General features: G+C 39.2%; 1 protein-coding gene across 2 annotated transcripts in view; it reads right to left on the reverse strand.

The window, feature by feature from the left end:
* LOC106090497 (unconventional myosin IC) overlaps positions 1–22,885 on the reverse strand; it is a 102,269-nt gene that overhangs the window by 35,854 nt on the left and 43,530 nt on the right. The window lies entirely within an intron of this gene.

Here is a 22,885-nt window from a genome sequence, read left to right on the forward strand (position 1 = left end):
TTTCTATGAAATTAAAACTTTTAGGAAATTTTCTGTGAAATTAATATTTTGAGGAAATTTTGTATGAAATAAAAATTTTGAGGAATTTTTCTATGAAATTTAAATTTCGACGAAATTTTCTATGAAATTAAAATGTTGAGAAATTTTTCTATTAAAATAATATTTTGATGAAATTTTCTTAAAAATCAAATGTCGGTCAAATTTTCTTCAATGAAATTTTATACTAATCTAGTCATTCCGTTTGTAACACCTCGAAATATTGATCTAAGACCACATAAAGAATATTTATAACAACATAATATAAACAATAATATAGAATAATGCAATATTTATACACCATCAATTTTTAATCCGTATTTTCTTTTCTAAAGGTCTATGTTATTTCAAACGCAAATGTTTTTTATAAACTGTTAAGTTTTCATGCTTGTGTGTAGATTCAAAGGTCCCATAATTATCGACGCCTAAAAGTATACCCTGAATATTTAATTTAAAATTAATATGAAGCACCCTGTGTCTAGCTAAGTGTTCTTACAGAAAATGAAAAATAAAATTTTTGGAAAAAAATTACTTTGGAAGAAATTTTTCAAGAAACCCAGTGAAAATGAAATGAAATTTTCAACGGAAATCAAATTTGGACAAAATTTTCCATGAAATTAATTTCGACGAAATTTTCCATGAAATTAAAATTTCGACGCAATTTTTACGAATAAAAATTTTTGTGGAATTTTTCTATAAAAACAAAATTTTGACGAAATTTTCTTGAAAATCAAATTTTGACGAAATTTTCTACGAATAAAAAATGTTGAGGAATTTTCTAAAAGAATTAAATTTTGACGAAATTTTCTTTAAGATTGAATTTCGATGAAATTTTCGTCGAAAATCGAAAAAAACACATTTCCTGCCTAAGTTTAAAAAAATGTTTTTTTTTTGTTTTTCTATTTGTAATGGAAACAGATAACCCTATGGACTGTAGCCGGACAATATCCGATTGTATGAAATATTCCAATGCCGAATAAATTTATCACAAAACGTGGAAAATCTAATTTCGTCGAAATTTTCTATGAAAATCAAATTTGGACGAATTTTTTTGTAAAAATTAAATTTCGACGGTATTTTTTATATATATATTTGCTATATGGAATTTTCTATGAAATGAGAAAAATTTTCTATGCAAATCAAAATTCTACGGATTTTTTATGAAATGAAATTTTGACGAAATATTTTATGCAAATAAAATTTCGACGAAATTTTTATGAAAAGCAAATTTCGACTGAATTTCTATGAAATTCAAATTTCGACAAAACTTTTATGAAAAGCAAATTTTTACTGAATTTTCTATGAAATTTAAATTGCGACGAAATTTTCTATGAAATTAAAATTTCGCCGAAATTTTCTATAAATCAAATTTCGACAAAATTTTGGATGAAAATGAAATTTCAACAAAATTTTCTATAAAAATTAATTTCGCCAAAAATTTCTATGAAAATCAAATTTTGGCAAGATGTTCAATGAATATAAAATTTCAACGAAATTTGCTATGAATATAAAATTTTCTACGAAAATGAAACCAAGCGAAATTTTCTATGCAAATGAAATTTTGAGGAAATTTTATAAGAAAATGAAATGGGTTATACTTATTTAGCTAGATCTAAATATAGTCCGGGTTATACTTATCCAGCTAGATCTAAATATAGTCCGATCTGAACCATATTTGGATGAAATATCGGGAGGCTTAAGACAACCCACTGTTTCAAGAAATCGCGTAATAAAAGAAGCTTTTATGGGATTCAGACCCTAAATCGGCAAGTCGGTCTATTTGGCAGCTATAGCTAAATATAGTTCGATCTAAACCATGTTCGGGTCGGATGTAGGGAGGCTTAGAACAACTCTCTGATTAAAATTTCAGCGAAGTCGGGCAATAAGTAAAGCTCTTATGGGCTTCAGACCCTTTATTGACAAATCGGTTTATATGACAGCTATATCTAAATATAGTCCAGTCTAAATCATATTCGGGTCGGATGTCGGGAAGATTAAAACAACTCGCTTTTCAAATTTCAGCGAAATCGGGTAATAAATAAAGCTTTTATTGGCTTCAGACCCTTTACCGGCAGAGCAAAACCACGTATTTGTGCCAAATTTCAGCTCTATATCTCAATTTTTGAAGGCTGTAGAGTGATTACAACACACGGACGGACAGACACACAGACATCGTTAAATCGTCTTAGAATTTTACGACGATCCGAAAACTACATAACGGACAAATCTACAACACTTAAAAGTCCAAAGCGAAAATTGCAATCACTGGGAGGGATGCGGGGTACCCACTTATAGTGAAGGAAGCTCTCGATGCCCACAATCCAAATTAAAAAGCAGAATATCCAAAAAGACCACAGTATTTTAGATATTTGGCATTTAAAGTTAAAGTTAGAATTTATAGAATGGCCCACTGTGCAATAACTAAGAGAGATGCGGGGTACGCACGTATAGTAAAATAAGCTCTAGATGCCTAAAATCTAAACCAACAAGCAGAATATCCAAAAAGACCACAGTGCTTGAGAGATTGAGTTAGATTTTAGGCATAGAGGGCTTCCTTCACTATAAGTCGGTACATCGCACCCTCATAGTTTTTGCACAGTGGACCATTCTGTAAATTCAAAATTTAACTTTAAATGCCAATATCTTAATTACTGTGGCCTTTTTGCATATTTTACTTTTTGATTTGGATTGTAGGCATCGAGGGATTCGTTCACTATAATTGGGACATTCTGTCAATTCTAACTTTAACTTTCGATGCCAATTATGTCAAATACTGTGGCCCTTTTGGATATTATACTTTTTGATTTAGACTCTAGGCATCGAGAGTTTCCTTCACTAGCAGTTGGTACCCCGCACCCCCCTTTTGCACAGTGGACCATTCTGTTAATTCTAACTTTAATCTTAAATGCCAGTTATCTCAAATACTGTGGCCTTTTCGGATAACTTGCTTTTTGACTTAGGTCCTAGGCATCGCTGGGCTTCCTTCACTATAAGTCGGTACCCCGCACCCTCATAGTTCTTGCACAGTGGACCATTCTGTTGATTCTAACTTTAAGTTAAATGCCAAATATCTCAATTACTTTGGCCTTTTTGGATATTCTGCTTTTTGATTTGGATTGTGGGCATCGAAGGATTCTTTCACTATAAGTGGGTACCCCGTATCCCTCTTAGTTTTTGCACGGTGGGCCATTGTGTTAATTTCAACTTTTACTTTAAATGCAAAATATCTCAAATATTGTTGCCTTTTTGTATATTCAACTTTTTGATTTGGATTGTGAGCATCGAGAGCTTCCTTCACTTTGGGTGGGTACCCCGCATCCCTCTTAGTTTTTGCACAGTGGGCCATTCTGTTAATTTTAAATTTTACTTTTAATGCCAAATATGTCAAAAAGGCCATAGCAGGCCTTTTTGGATATTCTCCTTTTTGATTAGGATTGTGGGCATCGAGAGTTTCCTTTTCTAGCAATGGGTAACCCGCATCTCTCTTAGTTTTTTGCACGGTCGGTCATTCTGTTAATTCTAACTTCAACATTAAATGCCAATTAATTCAAATACTGTGGCCTTTTTGGATATTATATTTTTTTATTTATATCCAAGGCATGGGGAGCTTCCTTCACTAGTAGTGGGTGCCCCGCATCCCTCCCAGACTTTGCACTTTTCGCTTTCGAATTTTTAGTGTTGTAGATCTGTCGGTTAGTCATTTTTTACATTGTTACTTAATTTTGTACAAAAATTAGAAATGTTTGTGGTCCTTTTACGGCTCTTTTTGTTGTTTCTTCTGAATTTTTTCATTATTTTTCTTGATTCTATTTTTAGATCTTTTCTGTTAAATTGCCAAATTAATTGTCCTGCTAAGCTCTTTACAGAGTGCTGCTAATTGAATGGGTTTGTGTCTCTGCTAGTTAAAGTTAACTTTATCTTCACGGACATACCAAAAATCGTCTCCTTAACTCCACACTATGCGTAATGACCACTCATCAATAATATTCTAGTCAATTAACATTATGACAATGAGTAAAATTCATTAAAATATATTTTTTTTTAAATTTATATATATTTGGTACATTATTTTTGAATGTATGACTTTATCAGCCATATGCTTGATAGGGATTAAGGTAACCGGGGTAAGCTGATGTTGCTTCTTGGCCGTAATCGTAATTTGGCACAGAACCGTAAATATCGCCATGTGGATTGGTGTTACCATACACAAACTGTGGATCCATAATTGAGTTTGGATTGTAAAATTGATTATATGGCGATGATGGATAGTTATAGAAGGGATTATTATAAGCACCCATGTTAGAAATTCGATCGTTTTCTTGACTGTTGATGATGGAAAGGGCTACTGCGGCAATAAGTTGAGTCAAAACATTCGGTGCCTGAGATCGATCATTTGGGTATTGTCCCTTAAGTAGGGCTTTGGCAAAATCATGAGGGGTCATGGTCGCTTTTACGCCAGCTGAACTTCCACCACCTCCAGAACCTCCAGTACCCCCAGTACCGCCAGTACCTGCAGTACCGCCAGAACCTCCAGTAGCCGGTAATGAGGGCAAAGCTCCCGACAATAGATCTGTCAAGGGACTTAAACTTGAACCAGATCCAGTTGCTCCAGTGTCTGCAGCTGGTTGTGTTTCTCCAGCGGCTGCAGGTGCTTCTGTTGAAGATTTCAGTTTTGATAACAGAGTGCTATAGGCATTGCTGCTGTGTTGATGTATGCCTCCGGTATTGACCAGAATAGTGGAGTATGCTTGGCCCAGCAATAAAGCTTCACAGAAGTATCAACAGCGAAGAAAGGAAAATGTCTGAGAGTTGTACGGTATGTAAAATGACTGCTCAAATATTTACCTGTAAACAGCAACTGAAGATGACACTTCATCTTGCTGGGAAACTCATTGATTATTGAAGCGGCTTTTAACAGATGTTTAACCTTTTATACCTTTGTGGTGTCAGCATTTTACCTTTCTTCACTCACATATGTGACTTCATTAAGCCAGTGAAACTGAAAGGAAAAGTAGGCTTTTAGTTAAAGCCCCTGTATTTATGGAGGAAGAAGATCTTTTCTAATGGATGCCCACTTCTTTTTCTCACAATATGTTAATTTTGTCTCTTTGGTTTTAATGTCATTTTCTAACTGGACCTAATTTTTATTGACCCATTTTTGTTTCTTTCCATTGAACCAATTCGTGTGGTTAGTCAGGTATTCTTTGTTCGTTTGTCTGGTGTCTTAATCAAACTGGGGACATGGGGGACTATTCTTAATTGAAATTGTGTCGTCTTTGATTTAGACCAATCCAATGTTAAATTGATTTTATCTGTTTTTTTTTTTTTGTCAAACACGAAGTTGTTTCGTGGGTTTTCATTAAAATTCCATTGCTTTTAAATAAAACAAAAACAAAACTAATGGAAATCTAAGTGAAAATGCATCACACTAATAAAGAATTGCCATTGGAATGCCTACACATGTTAAGTACACTCAAAAATTAAGTCTTTAAGTCGACGAACGTCTTTATGGACAGTAAAATTACCATAGTCTTGCAGTGTAAGAAGGATATTAACGCCTTCTCTGAGGATGGCAAAATCCGCATCGTTTGGGTGCCGGGCCATAGCGAAATAAGGGGGAATAAAAGGACAGACAAATTGGCGGTGAAGGCCAGAGCACTGCGGTCAATAAACTTGGTCAACCCGAGGCCTTTCGGGTCGAGGCAGTCCGAGTTAAGGGTGTGGACGATGAGTGCGCATACAACCCTGTGGAACAGCGAAACGGTCGGTAGGACGGCGAAAGCCGAGGACGATCGTGAGAAGACGAGGCTATTACTGAAAGGAAGTAAGAAGGAGGTCAGTATAGCTGTTGGTATCATAACATAGATTTTCTTTTTCGAGGTTACTTTTTATACCCACCACCGTTGGATGTGGGTATATTAATTTTGCCATTCCGTTTGCAACACATCGAAATATTCATTTCCGACCCTATGAAGTATATATATTCTTGATCAGCGTAAAAATCTAAGACGATCTAACAATGTCCGTCCGTCTGTCTGTTGAAATCATGCTAAAGTCATGAAAAATATAGATATTGAGCTGAAACTTTGCACAGATTTTTTTTTTGTTCAAAGGCAGGTTAAGTTCGAAGATGGGCTATATCGGACTATATCTTGATATAGTCCCCCTATAGACCGATCCGCCGGTTTAGGGTCTTAGGCCCAAAAAACCACATTTATTATCCGATTTTGCTGAAAGTTGGGACTGTGAGTTGTGTTAGGCCCTTCGACATCCTTCTTCAATTTGGCATAGATCGGTCCAGATTTGGATATAGCTGCCATATAGACCGATCCGCCGATTTAGGGTCTTAGGCCCATAAAAGCCAATAAATGTGGCTTTTCCGATTTTGCTGAAATTTGGGACAGTGAGTTGCGTTAGGCCCTTCGACATATTTCTTAAATTTCGGTCCAGATTTTGGATATAGCTGCCATATAGACCGATCTCTTGATTTAAGGTGTTGGGCCCATAAAAGATGCATTTTTTGTCCAATGTCGCCGAAATTTGGGACAAATTTAAATGCAGCTGCCATATAGACCGATCATTCGATTTAAGGTTTAGGGCCCATAAAGGTGCATTTATTGTCCGATGTCGCCGAAATTTGGCACAGTGAGTTAGGCTAAGCTCCTCAACATATTTCTGCAATTTGACCTTGATCGATCAAGATTCACATATAGCTGCCATATTGACCGATCTCTCGATTTAAGGTTTTGGGCCCATAAAAGGCGCATTTATTGTCCGATGTCGCCGAAATTTGGAACAGTGAGTTGTGTTAGGCCCTTCGACATTCTTTTTCAATTTGGCTCAGATTTGGATATAGCTGCCATATAGAGCGATCCCTCGATTTAAAGTCTTTGCCCCATAAAAGGCGCATTTATAATCCGATTTCACTGAAATTTAACACAGTGACTTATGTTAGGCTTTTTGACATCCATGTCGTATATGGTTCAGATCGGTTTATTTTTAGATATAGCTACTAAAAAGACCAATATTTTGTTATACACAATTGAACAATGACTTGTACTTATTAGACCACTCAATGTTCGTGCCGAAGTTGGTCCAAATCGGATCATATTGCGCTGCTATGTGGTCATAAATTATGAATTTTTCGCCGGATTAAGACGAAAGGTGGTTTACATATACACCGAGGTGGTGGGTATCTAAAGTTCGGCCCGGCCGAACTTAACGCCTTTTTACTTGTTAGTTTTAAGAGCGCACAATAAGCCGATTACTGGCTTAGGTGTATGTCTATAGAGCCATGGGGCAGATTAATATCTGCATCCTCTTTTCAACCTAGCCTAATTAAAAAGTATTTTTCTAAGTGTATGATTAAATTTGTTACATACATTTTTAAAGTTGTTATAGTATCCCCAATTTAACCCAACTATTCTAAAAAACATATTTCAAGAATCTCTCATATCCATTGATTGAAAGTTAGTTTCACCCAAGCAAGAAACCAGTTTCCCCACCTACTCCATTGATAAATTCACTTTTTATTGGCTTATTTAAATAATGCCGAACATTTTTTAGCATTACGAGGGCGGTTCGGAAACTTCTTAGCCTATCAATGAAAGAGAATAGTTAGTTTTTCAAAAATATTTTAATTTTTCAATATAATCTCCTGAAACGTGGTCCAACGCTTATCTAGCAATTCTATCCCTTGATTAAAATAGTTTTCCTCAATGTCTTCAAAATAGTGGTTTACAACTGTAATTGGGTTTTCATTTGAGGTAAAACGCAGGTAAAAGTCACTGGGAGCTAAATTAGGAGAATAAGGTGGGTGGTCAAGCAACTCGTGCTTTAATTCATTGATTTTAGCCATTGTTAAAACACTCTTGTGTTGTCTTTGTGCTATAAGCCAAGACGTTTTTCTCGATTTTGTACATTTAATTGATCCAAAAGGTTGCAATAGTACTCTGAATTTATTGTTTTACCCTATTGCAGATAATCAATCAATAAAATACTTTTGAAGTCTCAAAAAACTGTTGCCATAACCTTACCAGCCGATTGAATTGTCTTTTGCCTTTTTTGGGACACTTCCTCCAGCTTCAGTCCATTGTTTGGATTGTTCTTTTGTCTCTGGAGTATAGGGGTGGATGCATGTCTCATCAACAGTTATGAAACGACGTTTAAAATCCATTTTATTTCGCTTAAAACGATCCAAACAAGCTTGAACAAGTAAAAGTGTGCTATGTTCGGGTGGGCCGAATCTTATATACCCTCCACCATGGATCGCATTTGTCGAGCTCTCTTCCCGGTATCTCTTTTTAAGCAAATATATGAGTTATCGTTCGATTCGGACCACAATTGAATTGAATGTTGGAGACAATAGTAGAAGTCGTTGTGTAAAATTTCAGTCAATACGAATAAAAATTGCGCCCATTAGGAGCTCAAGAAGTAAAATAGGGAGATCGGTTTATATGGGAGCTATATTAGGCTACGATTCAGACCATAATTGACATGTATGTTGAAGGTCATGAGAGAAGACGTTATACAAAATTTCAGCCAAATCGAATAATAATGGCGACCTCTAGAAGCTCAAGAAGTCAAAATTCCAGATCGGTTTATATGGCAGCTAAAGGGTGATTTTTTTGAGGTTAGGATTTTCATGCATTAGTATTTGACAGATCACGTGGGATTTCAGACATGGTGTCAAAGAGAAAGATGCTCAGTATGCTTTGACATTTCATCATGAATAGACTTACTAACGAGCAACGCTTGCAAATCATTGAATTTTATTACCAAAATCAGTGTTCGGTTCGAAATGTGTTCAAATTTTGACAAATTTTGTTCAGCAATGAGGCTCATTTCTGGTTGAATGGCTACGTAAATAAGCAAAATTGCCGCATTTGGAGTGAAGAGCAACCAGAAGCCGTTCAAGAACTGCCCATGCATCCCGAAAAATGCACTGTTTGGTGTGGTTTGTACGCTGGTGGAATCATTGGACCGTATTTTTTCAAAGATGCTGTTGGACGCAACGTTACGGTGAATGAACACATTTCGAACCGAACACTGATTTTGGTAATAAAATTCAATGATTTGCAAGCGTTGCTCGTTAGTAAGTCTATTCATGATGAAATGTCAAAGCATACTGAGCATCTTTCTCTTTGACACCATGTCTTAAATCCCACGTGATCTGTCAAATACTAATGCATGAAAATCCTAACCTCAAAAAAATCACCCTATATATCAAGTTATGGACCAACAAAAACCATATTTGACACAGTTGTTGGAAGTCATAACAAACCACTTCTTTTAAAATTTCAGCCAAATCGGATAAGATTTGTTCTCTCTTGTGGCTCAAGAAGTCAAGATTCAAGATCGGTTTACATGGCAGCTATATCATGTTATGGACCGATTTGAACCATACTTACCATAGTTGTTGGAAGTCATAACAAAACACTTCATGCAAAATTTCAGCCGAATCGGATAGAAATTGCGACCTCTAGAGGCTGAAGAAGTCAAGACTGCATATCGGTTCATATGACAGCTATATCAGGTTATGCACCGATTTGAACCACACTCAAGACACTTGTTGTAAATCATAACAAAACACCCAATGACAAATCGGATAAAAATTGCGGCCTCTAGAAGTCAAGAAGGCAAGATCCCAGATCGGTTAAAATGGCAGCTATATCAAAACATGGACCGATATAGCCCATTTACAATCCCAACCGACCTACACTAGTAAGAAGTATTCGTGCAAAATTTCAAGCGGCTAGCTTTACTCCTTCAAAAGTTAGCGTGCTTTCGACAGACAGACGGACGGACATGGCTAGATCGACGGACATGGCTAAAATGTCATGACGATCAAGAATATGTTTATGGGGTCTCAGATGAATATTTCGGCGAGTTACAAACAGAATGACGAATTTAGTATACCCCCATCCTATGGTGGAGTGTATAAAAATGTTCATTCTTATACGTTTTTGGTCGACTTTTAACAAATGCGGCACCCATCTTGCAGAAAGCTTTTTCATCTGTAGTACTTCATGCAAAGTGAAATCGACTCGATTATTTGAGATGCCCATGATATTAGCTATTTCACGCACTTTTATTCATCGATCATTTAATACCATATCATGCACTTCGGCTACAATTTCTGTTGTTGTTGATGTTATTGGACGTCCATTACGTGGTTCATCTTCAATGCTTGTACGACCACGTTTAAATTCTGCAACCCAATTTTTTTACTGTTGCATATGAAGGAGCACTTTCATCTAAATATTTAATGACACAACGCATTTCTAATTTTTCCATTGTAAAAAATTCGCGGATGCGTCTTTTGTGAACACCTGTTTTTATATGAAGGAGTTCCCAGATCGAAACAAAATTTAAGATGTGTTCATAGCAGAGATGGAAGTTTCCAAAACACTTAACTTTTTTCTGTTTATACTGCGCTTTTTGTGCTGGGCTAAGAAGTTTCCGAACCGCCCTCGTACGATGGACGGGGAACAATGCAGTTCGTAAAGAACTGCTAACGCATTCAAATCATCTGCATATTAAGCTTTTCTACCTATCTACCTCCCCTGAATTCGGTTTCACCAACTCAAAAAGAAGAGTGGGAGAGAGAGAGAAAATAAAATAAAGTTAACGCATAACGGGTATAAAAATTGCAAAATCAATTTAAATTAAAATTCCAAACACTTGAGGGCTGATGAATCACAATTTGGCCGATTCTCAGCGTAACGAATCATTTGTGAATAATAATTAGAGACACAATATCAACGAAATTATGAATTTCTAAAAAAGGTGTTTTCTTTTATGCAAAATAACAAAAAACAGTTACCCCACGATCGGTGGTTTTTTTTTCTTTGAGTCTTGAATTAATCAAAGCAATAAAACTAGCAGACTAAACGATATCTCAATTCTAAATTATGTTAAACCGAAAGTAACAGTTTCTTCATGGGAGGCGTTAGAAATTTATAAGGAATTCCTTTAAACTAAGACCGGCAGTTGAAAATGAATTTATTAAAAAAAAATCAATACAGATTTACATCTTATTATGAAAAAGTTTTGGGCATTATTATTTTGGGTGGAATTTTTTTTTGTTTTGTTTTCATTGTAAATTTCAAGTTTTTAGTCATTTAAGTCATTTAAGATTTTATAAAAGCCACCCGTTAGCCGAGTTGATACAACAAGTAGGACAATAAATTTGCAAAATCATGCATCAATGCACTATGGACGGAAATCGTTAAACAGCGACAAAATGTACAATTTTTAAAATGACATTACTTTTAAGTTGTGGTTTTTACTCTCCAAGGTGTCCCAACCTTGGGGAGTAAAAAGCACAAGTAATTATAAAATTTGAATACCCTGGTCATAAGCAAACAGCTTTTAATGTTAACAAAATTTAAACCACCTGTAAGCAGCGAGCATAGTTGAAAATTCGAATATTTCCTTGTTATATATTCTTTTAAGGTATTTCAATTTCAAAAAACCCCGTTTACATTGCTCTTTAAATCCGGATTTAATGACTCAATCATCTGTTTTCCCTTTATAAAATCAGCTGACGAGTTCCTTAAATCCGGATTTAATGAGCAGTGTGAACTGAGTTTTATATTTATTACTAGCTGGCCCAGTGCGCTTCGCTACATCCTAAAATTGCTTCCTTGAACTTATTGATTTGGTAAGTGTATTTTTTATATACACAACTAGACTTCCTATTGCGGCCTTTATTTGTCCCGAACTGCATATATGATCGGTTGATGTTTTTTTGTTCCGGTCGCCTATAGTTTTTTCTTGGGTTGTGCTGTCGCCAGCATATTTTCTACCATGTACGTTTGGGAGTCAATCCCTCAGACACTTGTCAAAGAACTTTTCTTTGAGTCCCTTATTGTAGCGATATGAATGTCCTGTTAAAGCCCTTGGTTCCAAATAATAATCTTAAATACATACTCTACTTCCAATTAACTTTCATTTGAGTTCCATATTGCTCCAATCGATAAATATGTAATTTTTGGGAGTTTTTTTTGGGGGTGGAGCGACCCTACGTCACTTGATGTCAAATTTTTAAATCAAGTCGTACTCCCCTCTTAAATACCTTTCATTTGACACCTATATTGTCGTAATCTGTAAACATGTCCGTTTGGATGGATGATTGGGGAGGGCGTCCCCCAGCTTTCTTGACCACAAAGTTTTATACCAAATTTGTGTTTCCGGGCATACAAAATCTTGCTTAGATCGGTGCACCCATCTACAATTTCTGGGGTTTTTGAAAAGTGAGGAAAAGGGTAGGGTCCAGGGATCAGACTCGTACTCTACTATCGTAGACCTTCCCTTTAAGCCCCATTTTGTCCCGATCGACCTATATTTCGTATTGAAGGGTATTTAGTGGATGGGCGGTCCCAAGACTCTTTGTTCTAAGATTGTATGCCAGATTCATAGCCTACTCCCTATGACCTTTTATTTGATACCCATTTTGTGATTTTGATCATACAGGCCCGTTTTAGGATTGGGGAGGTCCCGCAGACACCCTGGACCAAATTCTTATACCAGATTCGTACTCTACTTCCAATCACCTTTCATTTGATGTCCATTTTGCCCCAATGAGTAAATATGACATTTTTGGGTTGGGAAGACCCCACGGTACTTGATGTCAAACTTATAGGACCTTTTATTTGATACCCATTTTGTGATTTTGGTCATACATGTGCGTTGTGTGGTATGGGCCATGCCAGATTCGTACTCTACTTCCAATTACCTTTCATTTTAGTCCCATATCGAATATCAAAAAATTAAGTAACCTATTTTCACCGGGGGGTCAAGCTCTACCATCTGTGAAAATTTCATGGAAATCGGTTCTGCCGTTTTTGAGTCTATACGGAACAGACCATCAAACTAACAAACAAACAAATAAAGCGTAACAATTTCCTTCTTTATACCCACCACCATAGGATGGGGTCTAGTCATTCCGTGTGTAACACCTCGAAATATTCGTCTAAGACCCCATAAAGTATATATATTCTTGATCGTCTCGACGTTCTTATTCGATCTAGCCATGTCCATCCGTCCGTCTGTCGAAATCACGATCGCGGTCGAACGCGTAAAGTTAGCCGCTAGAAATTTTGCACAAATACTTAATTTTGATGTAGGTCGTTGGGGATCGCATATGGGCCATATGGTTCAGATTTGGATATGGCTCCCATATAAACCGATCTCCCGATTTGACTTCTTGAGCCCCTGGAAGACTAAATTTTTGTCCGATTTGGCTGAAATTTTTGTATGCCGTGTTCTGTTACGACTTCCAACAACCGTGCCAAATACGGTTTAAACAGTCTATAACCTGATATAGCTCCCATGTAAACCGGTCTCTCGATCATCCTTGTTCGGTTCCTAGAAGCTTAAAAAAATCCATGAAATTGAGGAATTAATTTTCAATAAAAGAAGAAGAAGCATAAACACAGCAAATAGTTGTTGGTTTTTTTTTCTAAAGTATTCATCATGGGTGTGAATGCAAAACCATAGATGGCATAGATGGGAGTATTAGTGGTGAGAGTGCGAGTGGTGACTGGTATGTGCGAGAGAAAAGTATGCTAAATGTGGTCACTATTGGTAAGCGGGTGTGTGGTGGTGTGATGTGTGTGGCCCTACTTGGTGTTCTTTGGCATGAAGGTCATTCAGTAGCTTATGTTGCGGCTACGGACACTAATAGTCGCGCTTTAATATGTTGGCAACGGTTAAATACAACTTTGGCAACGCACTTATTTAAACATTGAATCAAAGTAACTAATTGCGTGGCCGCACTATGCACCTAATGAATAAAATAGTTGGTGGAGAGTTAAAACAATTTAAGGAAAAAGGGTGCAGTTTTTGGTTACATTATGTGATGGGTTCCATATGTTTTGAGGTTAAAAATCAATATCTTTTTGAAAGTTTCTATGTTCGAGTATACTTAAACTTACTTGCAATATTCAGATAGTTTAAAATGATCATGTGATGAAAATAGTGCACTTTTTATTTCAAGTTCAGAAGGGGGTTTTGTGAGAAATTGCCCTGCCACTGAACAATTAAATTTTTTGAAATATGCACTGAATTCAACCGAAAGGTATTGACAAGTTGTGTATGCCAACAATGTGGAGTATATTTAACGTCAAGATACACCCATGAGACCTAGAAGTTTAGATTATAAATATAAGTACATTTTTATTCTGTGTATCGTAGAAGGCACAGAGGAGCGTGCTTGGGTGAGCTAGTGTATATATTATTAAACGGCTAAGGATTTTATGAAGGCGATTATTTGATACATATTACGGCCAAACGGTTGAATGGATTTAAATGAAATTGACATCAATCGAAAGATATTTTTCCAGAGATCTGAAGAATATATATGAACATTTATTTTCCGAAAAGAGCATTTGTGAAAATGTGGAATTTTCAACGAAAGAAGAAGAAGCAGAAACAGCAGCTTGTTGCTTTCTTTACTAAAGCATCCGTTATTTGTGTGAATGCAATGCCTTATTGTAAGTGCATGAGATAAGTGAGAGTAAGGGGAGAAGAATCACCATTGTTACGCGTGCTGTGTGGCACCGTCTTATGCAAGTCAAGCTCTTCCATTTTGGGCAAAAAAAAAAATTGGATACCATCTCAAGGTAGCGCTCACCATTCCCAGTCATGTTACGATCTCATCATCTTTGAAGAAGTACGGTCCAATGATGCCATCAGCCCATAAACCGCCCCAAACTGTGACTTTTTTTTGATGCATTGATAGCTCTTGCAATGCTTCCGGCTTATCTTCATTCCAAAATCAATAATTCTGCTTCTTTACGTACCCATCCATTCGTCGATGGAATGGAAGAAGAGCGCGATGAACTTTCTTAACAGAGCACACATTTCGATAATAAAATTCAATAATTTGCACGCGTTGTTCGTTTGTAAGACGAAAATCACCCTATTTTAAGTCTCCCGACATCCTACCCAAATATGATTCAGATCGGACTTTATCTAGATATAGGTGCCATATGGACTGATATTTCGATTAAGAGTCTGAAGTCCATACAAGCCTTATTTATTATCCGATTTCGCTGAAATTTAAAATAGGGAGTTGTTTTAGGCCACCCGACTTCCATATGGTTCATATCGGATGATACTGAAATATAGCTGCCATATAGACCGATGTACCGACGCTGGTTTATTTCCTAATTTCGCTATAAGAGTTCTCGGGACCTGAATCAACTATGATCCAGACCAGCCCCTATTTAGATAAAACTATGGATATGGTAGTGGAGTTATAATTAAAGAGGATAAAAATATATCCATGGTGATAGGTATCCAAAGTTCGGCACCGCCATGTTTTTACTTGTTTTCTTTTATTTTTATAAATTTCTTATATTTATTTACTTTTTTCAATGAGAAACTCAATCATCGCTATAGCCCTGACCTATTCGTCAACATTTTGTTTGCCACAATAAGATAGTTTAAATTATAACTTTTATCCGCAAAAAGGCACATAATACGGAAGAGCACATTTGGCATTGAGTTAAATGCTTAAAATTTAATTCTTTATGTTGATTTCGGTTCCTAAATGCAATTCTTTGAGCTCATTTTTTTTTGGTTCGCTCTCTTCTCCATTAGCAATTGATCTGCAAGTGGTCACGTTTCGAAAACTCAACAACGAACATATCATAATAAACCAAAGCCAAAATTTAAACGAAAACATAACAAATACAAAATTGCTTACACAATATTTTTTGTAGAAAACAAAACGCACAAAAATAAGACTTGGGAAAAGTTTGGTATATTTTTCGTTTGCTATTTTTCTTTATTCTTTTTGCCACTGGTATGCAGTGGGGCTGAGGCGTAGCAGAAAATACTTAAAATTATGACTTAATCAAAGCCTAATGAAGCTTGAGTTTCCTTGACTACGCCAGTGTGTTGTACAACAGAATGAAATAGATGGAAGTAATGAATGATTTTATACCACACTACTGCTATCCAACATTCATAAAGATTTTTTCTTTAAGATACTGCCAAACATATATTTTTTCCATTTTGTTATACACGAGTATTTAACGACTTACGACTGGTTTGTTTAATTGTTTTTATTAAAATTCAACTAGTTCTTTTCCCGGCATCTCTTCTTAGGCAAAACAGGATATAAGAAAAGATTTGCTCTGCTATTAGAGCGATACCAAGATATGGTCCGGTTTGGACCACAATTAAATTATATGTTGGAGACCTGTGTAAAATGTCAGCCAATTCGAATAAGAATTGCGCCCTTTGGGGGCTGAACCGATTTGAACCATACCTGGCACAGTTGTTGGATATCATAACAAAACACGACGTGCCAAAATTTATTCAAATCGGATAAGAATTGCGCCCTATAGAGGCTCAAGAAGTCAAGATCCCTGATCGGTTTATATGACAGCTGTATCAGGTTATGAACCGATTTGAACCATACCTGGCACAGTTGTTGGATATCATAACAAAACACGACGTGCCAAAATTTATTCAAATCGGATAAGAATTGCGCCCTATAGAGGCTCAAGAAGTCAAGACCCAAGATCGGTTTATATGGCAGCTATATCAGGTTATGAACCGAATTTGAACCATACTTGGCACAGTTGTTGGATATCATAACAAAATACGTCGTGCAAAATTTCATTGTAATCGGATAAGAATTGCGCATAAGAATGGCTCAAGAAGTCAAGACCCAAGATCGGTTTATATGGCAGCTATATCAAAACATGGACCGATATGGCCCATTTACAATACCAACCGACCTACACTAATAAGAAGTATTTGTGCAAAATTTACTCCTTCGGAAGTTAGCGTGCTTTCGACAGACAGACGGACGGACATGGCTAGATCGACATAAAATGTCACGACGATCAAGAATATATATACTTTATGGGGTCTCAGATGAATATTTCGAGTAGTTACAAACAGAATGACGAAATTAGTATACCCCCCATCTTATGGTAGAGGGTATAACAACTAGCTTTAGCTATGTGGGTTTCGTTACACTAAATTCTAAGTGCAAATTTTGCATGCGGTGTTGTGAATAAAATTTTGCCCTTTAACTAAATTTAGGTTAGGTTGAAAAGATGGTGCCGATATTAATCCGCCCCATGCCGCTATGAACATACAACTAATCCAGTAATCGGCTTGCTGTGCGCTCTAAAAACTATAAAGTGACCTCTAAAAAGAAAATTTAAGTTAGGAATTCCGTGCTACTTACAAAATCCTTAGTTTTTTTCAATACCACTCCCCTAAGTTGGTTCATGTCTGGTATTGTGTCTCCACCTAAGTTCTGGTATTTGTTAGACGCGAAAGCCGGGCAATGATAAAAGAAATCATCTTCCCCGCATGCCCTACACATCACTTGCCGCACCGATTACCAATAGCTTACTTCCTTTCAGTAATAGCCTCGTCTTCTCACGTTCTGAATCCCCCCATAGGGTTTTCGCCGTCCTACCGACTGTTTCGCTGTTCCACAATGTTGCATGCGCATTCGTCGCCCACTCCCTTAACTCGTTCAGCGTCGACCCGAAAGGCTTCGGGTTAACCTAGTTTATTGACGGCAGTTCTCTGGCCTTCACCGTCAAATCGTCTGCCCTTTTATTTCCCCCTACTCCGTTATGACCCAGCACCCAAACGATGCGAATTTTGCCATCCTCAGAGAAGGTGTTAATCTCCTTCTCAACTCAATTTAGGTTAGGTTAGGTTGAATGGGTCGCCACGAAAGTTAAGTTCACTCGGAGGCCAGTTTGGCCCATTGTGGTACCCTAGAGAGAGAAAGGGAAGAAAAAGGAAAATGTGAGACCTCGTACTAGAAGTTATACACGTATAAAAAAAATGACAAAAAGACAGGAGGAATGGAGAAAACCCGAGCTGGAGTTGAAGAACCGCCATTCGCTAAGCAAGCACGGACTTGCTTACGCCGGAGCCTGTGTCCCCCCCCTTCGGAACCATCCTGTTCCCTCAACAAATCTCAGGAGAGGTACCAGAGGTCGTTCACAAGTTTTCCCAGATCACAGAAGAAACGGCTCCCCAGAAAGGAAAGCCTACGTCTCTGCAGGCCCAGACAGGAACCAAGCAAGGGCTCAATAGTCTCCTTCTCATCCTCATCGAGGCAACTCCTACAGAAGTCATTGTGCGGTATCTGCATTCGCTGTCAAAGTACTCATCGACCTCTTAACGAACGCCAGCAATTCCTTCGTCCTCCTCCGGTCAATGACCGGCCATAGCGCCTTCGCAGTCCGGCAACCATCTACCGTGTCCCACCTTGCCGCCGACGCCGCCCTGCCCTTTCCCTCTACTGTGTTCAGTAGCTCTCCCAGATCACAGAAGAAACGGCTTCCCAGAAAGGAAAGCCTACATCTCTGCAGGCCTGGACAGGAACAAAGCAAGTGCTCAATAGTCTCCTCCGCATCCTTATCGAACGCCAGCAATTCCCTCGTCGTCCTCCGGTCAATGACCGGCCATAGCGCCTTCGCAGTCCCACCTCGCCGCCGACGCCACCCTGTCCATCCCCTCTACTGTGTTCAGTAGCTCGACAAATGACACGTAGGCAAGACCGATGACTGGTCCGCCCGGCGCAGACGAACCACACCCGGCGTTCTCGTCTGCCCTTTCATTCCCTGGAATCCCCTCATGCCCAGGAACCCATATTAGTGTTAGTCGTGGGCCCGGAGCATATCCAGGGGTTCCAAACAGTCTGCCACGCATCTCGAGCTCACCATCCTCGACCCCAAGGCCTTGTGCGTCGTCATACTGTCCACATAAATTCTGAGTTTCGAGGGCGGTAGGCCCCTTGCCAGAGTTTCTCTTGCGGTTACTGCAATGGCACAGACTTCTGCCTGAAAGACCGTACACTCGTCCGGCAATCTCAGAGACATACTGATATTGAGTACATCAGAGTCCCTGACTCCATCCAGTCCCTGACTCCATCTTGGAGCCATCTGTGTAGATCGACGTCTCATCCTCCTCAAGTACACCATCCGCCCTCCATTGGTCCCTCTCAGGAAAACGAATCGCGAATGCCCTCACTCCAGTCGGCACTGGTGCCAGGTAGTCGAAGATCCTCCTCAGTCTACCCTCCGTATCGATAACACGCAGAATGGAACTGTGGCCACAACCATCCTCCTTCAGCATGCCGTGCTCTCTCAGCCTAAGCGCGACCCTGGCGGCGCAGTCCCAAATATAGGCCCCAATAGGCTACATATCCAGCATCGCCTCCAGGTCGGCCTTCGGTGCGGATCTCAGCGCCCCTGTGATCCCGACGCAGGCCAGTCTCTGGACCTTCTCGAACTCCTTTGCTCGCGTCATCTTCCCTACGGCGTCCCACCATATCAGTGCTCCATAGGCCAGTACTGGCCTCACAATGGACGTATGCAAATGCAAATTTTGCCCATGAACATTCCACTAAGGAACAGGGGCAAACTTCTCACATATCAATGAGTGCAGTCCGATTCAAGTTTAAGTTCAATGATAAGGGACCTTTTTATAGCCAAGTCCGAACGGCGTGCCGCAGTGCGACATCTCTGGAGAGAAGTTTTACATGGCATAGTACCTCACAAATGTTGCCAGCATTAGGGGGAAAACCACCGCTGAAAATTTTTTTCTGATGGTCAAGCCAGAATTCGAACCCAGGCGTTCAGCGTCATAGGCGGACATGATAACCTCTGCGCTACGGTGGTCTCGGACGTATACATCTAATAAATCATCTTGGGAGTCACCCCCACTTCCTACCGAACATCCTCCTGCAGGAGTAAAAAGCGCATAGTGCCTTACGGCTTCTTTCCTCGGTGTTTCTCTTCCAGGACAGTTTCAAATCGAGGATTATGCCTAGGTACTTCGCCTCCTCCGACAGTCGCAGGGTGACCCCGTCCAAGGACGGGAGTCTGAACTCCGGTATCTTATATCTACGCGTAAAGAGTGCCAGCTCCGTCTTTCCTGGGTTGGTCCTCAACCCATTTCTGGTAGCCCATCGCGAAAACCTCCTCAGTGACCCTTCCATGATCTCGCTGATCGTCGATAGAAACTCAATTTAGTTTGTATAAATTTTAGCAGAATCCATGGCGGTGGGTTCCCAAGATTCGGCCCGGCCGAACTTAGCACTCTTTAACTTGTTTTATAAAATTTTCTGGGGTTTAAGCTTTCGAATTTACTAATGTCTTCAATCACATTCTTTGAAACAATATCTGGAGTAAAAGTCAATGACCTACGCATCCAACGTTTACCTAAAGCAAATATTATAATCACATATTACAGCATTTGGTTCATTGTATCAATATTTTACTACACCGAGTTGTCGAGATAAGATTTTCGAAAAAAAAAAACCAACTTCATCACTCGTAATAATAATTGTTATTATTATGCAAATAAAAATAAAGTAAGAAACAAAATGTGATAAACATTTCAGCATGCTGCATATAGTGTTTACAAATTTGCGATCGTTTTATTTTTTTTTTACACCAATCCAAAGACATTGGTTTGTACATACTTGTGTATGAACATTCAATGAAATGATTCATAAGTAGTTGGTTCAATGCGATATTATGACGATCAGTGCGGGGCTACAAGGCTGAAATGATGACAAACATTATTTAGGATGTTGTCCAGATGAAGTCATCGCCTCTTTGAAACTCTTGGACTGTTAGAAGCCAGCCATATGTTGGGTGAGATTTTTTTTCTTTGCTCAAGTTTGATTTGAAAATAATAAAATCTAATAATCATTCTCATGGATATCAAGTTCGTTCGGCTTTTGCGGTTTTAAGCATACAATTTTGGTTTTTGGGGGCTTAAGCCTTTTTTTCACTGACTATGTATTTGACATGATGTGTTCTGAAAATTAAATGGATGTGAAGCACTTGCTTGGTCACACCTTGAAAATGGTTGATTATATTGGGAATATTTATTTCTAGTAGTTCTAGGAATATTTGTTACATGAATGTATATTTTTGTAATAGAAAATTCATCCTAAATAAGCTATTGAGTCATACATATAAAAATATTTTTTTCTATTGAAATACCTTTCGAATCTTCACTCACCCTTCATGGTGGGACGCCTTAGGGAAGAGGGCGCGTGCAAAGGAGTTCGAGAAGGTCCATAGACTGGCCTGCATCGGGATCACAGGAGCGCTGAGATCCGCAACGCAGGCAGGCCTGGAGGCGATGCTGGATATGCAACCCATGGGGGCCTATATTTGGAACTGCTTCGCCAGGGTCGCGCTTGAGCTGAGAGAGCTCGGCATGTTGAAGGAGGATGGCCACAGTTCGATTCTGGGTGTTATGGATACGTAGGGTAGACTGAGGAGAATCTCCGTCTACCTGGCACCAGTGCTGACTGGAGTAAGGGCATTCGCGATTCGTCTTCCTGAGAGGGACCAATGGAGGGCGGATGGTGTACTTGAGGAGGATGAGACTTCGATCTACACAGATGGCTCCAAGATGAAGACAGGGGCTGGATTGGGGGTCTGCTCTGATGCACTCAATATCAGTATGTCTCTGAGACTGCCGGACGAGTGTACGGTCATTCAGGCAGAGGTCTGTGTCATTGCAGTAGCCGCAAGAGAAATTCTGGCAAGGGGTCTACCACCCTCGAAACTCAGTATTTATGTGGACAGTATGGCGACGCTCTAGGCCTTGGGGTCGAGGATGGGGAGGTTTAGATGCGTGGCGGACTTTTTGGAATCCCTGGATACGGTCCGGGCCCGCTACGTGACGCTGGCATTAGATTCTGGGCATGAGCGGATTCCAAGAATAAGAGGGCGGACGAGTGCGCCAGGAGGGGTTCGTCTGCGCCGGGCAGACCAGTCATTGGCCTTGCCTACGTGCCATTTGTCGAGCTACTGAACACAGTAGAGGGGATGGGCAGGGCGGCGTCGGCGGCGAGGTGGGACACGGTGGATGGTTGCCGGACTGCGAAGGCGCTATGGCCGGTCATCGACCGACGGAGGACAAGGGAATTGCTGGTGTTCGATAAGAGGTCGATGAGTACTTTGACAGGGGTCATAACCGGACACTGTGCCATTGGGATACTGCACAATGTCTTCTGTAGAAGTTGCCTCGATGAGAATGAGGGGAAGACTATTCAGCACTTGCTCTGTTCCTGTGCGGGTCAGCAGAGACGTAGGCTTTCCTTTCTGGGGAACCGTTTCTTCTGTGATCTAGGAGAACTTGCGAACGTACCTCTGGTATCTCTCCTGAAATTTGTTGAGGGAACAGGATGGTTCCGAAGGGTGGGGGGACACAGGTTCCGGCGTAGGTAGGTCCATGCTTGCGTAGCCAGAGCGGTTTTTCACCAGCTCGAGTTTTCTCCACTCCTCCTGTCTTTTGTTTTTTATACCCTCCACCATAGGATGGGGGTATACTAATTTCGTCATTCGAAATATGCGTCTAAGTATATATATTCTTGATATTTCTGTCATTTTAAGTCGAACTAGCCATATCCGTCCGTCCGTCTGTCTGTCGAAAGCACAGATTTTGCACAAATACTATGTATTAGTGTAGGTTGGGATTGTAAATGAGCCAAAGCCAAATGAGCCTCTAGAGGGTGCAATTCTCGTCCGATTTGACTGAAATTTTGCACCTGGTGTTTTGGTATCGCTTCCAACAACTGTTCTAAGTATGATTCAAATCGGCTCATAACCTAATATAGCTGCCTTATCTTGGGTCTCGACTTCTTCAGTTTTAAGAGGGCGCAATTCTTATCCGATTTGACTGAAATTTTGCACCTGGTGTTTTGGTGTCACTTTCAACAACTGTACTAAGTATGATTCAAATCGGTTCATAACCTGATATAGCTGCCTTATTTTGGGTCTTGACTTCTTCAGCTCTAAGAGTGCACAATTCTTACCCGATTTAGATG

Source organism: Stomoxys calcitrans, chromosome 1 (assembly GCF_963082655.1).
Source record: "Stomoxys calcitrans chromosome 1, idStoCalc2.1, whole genome shotgun sequence".
Classification (NCBI taxonomy): domain Eukaryota; kingdom Metazoa; phylum Arthropoda; class Insecta; order Diptera; family Muscidae; genus Stomoxys; species Stomoxys calcitrans.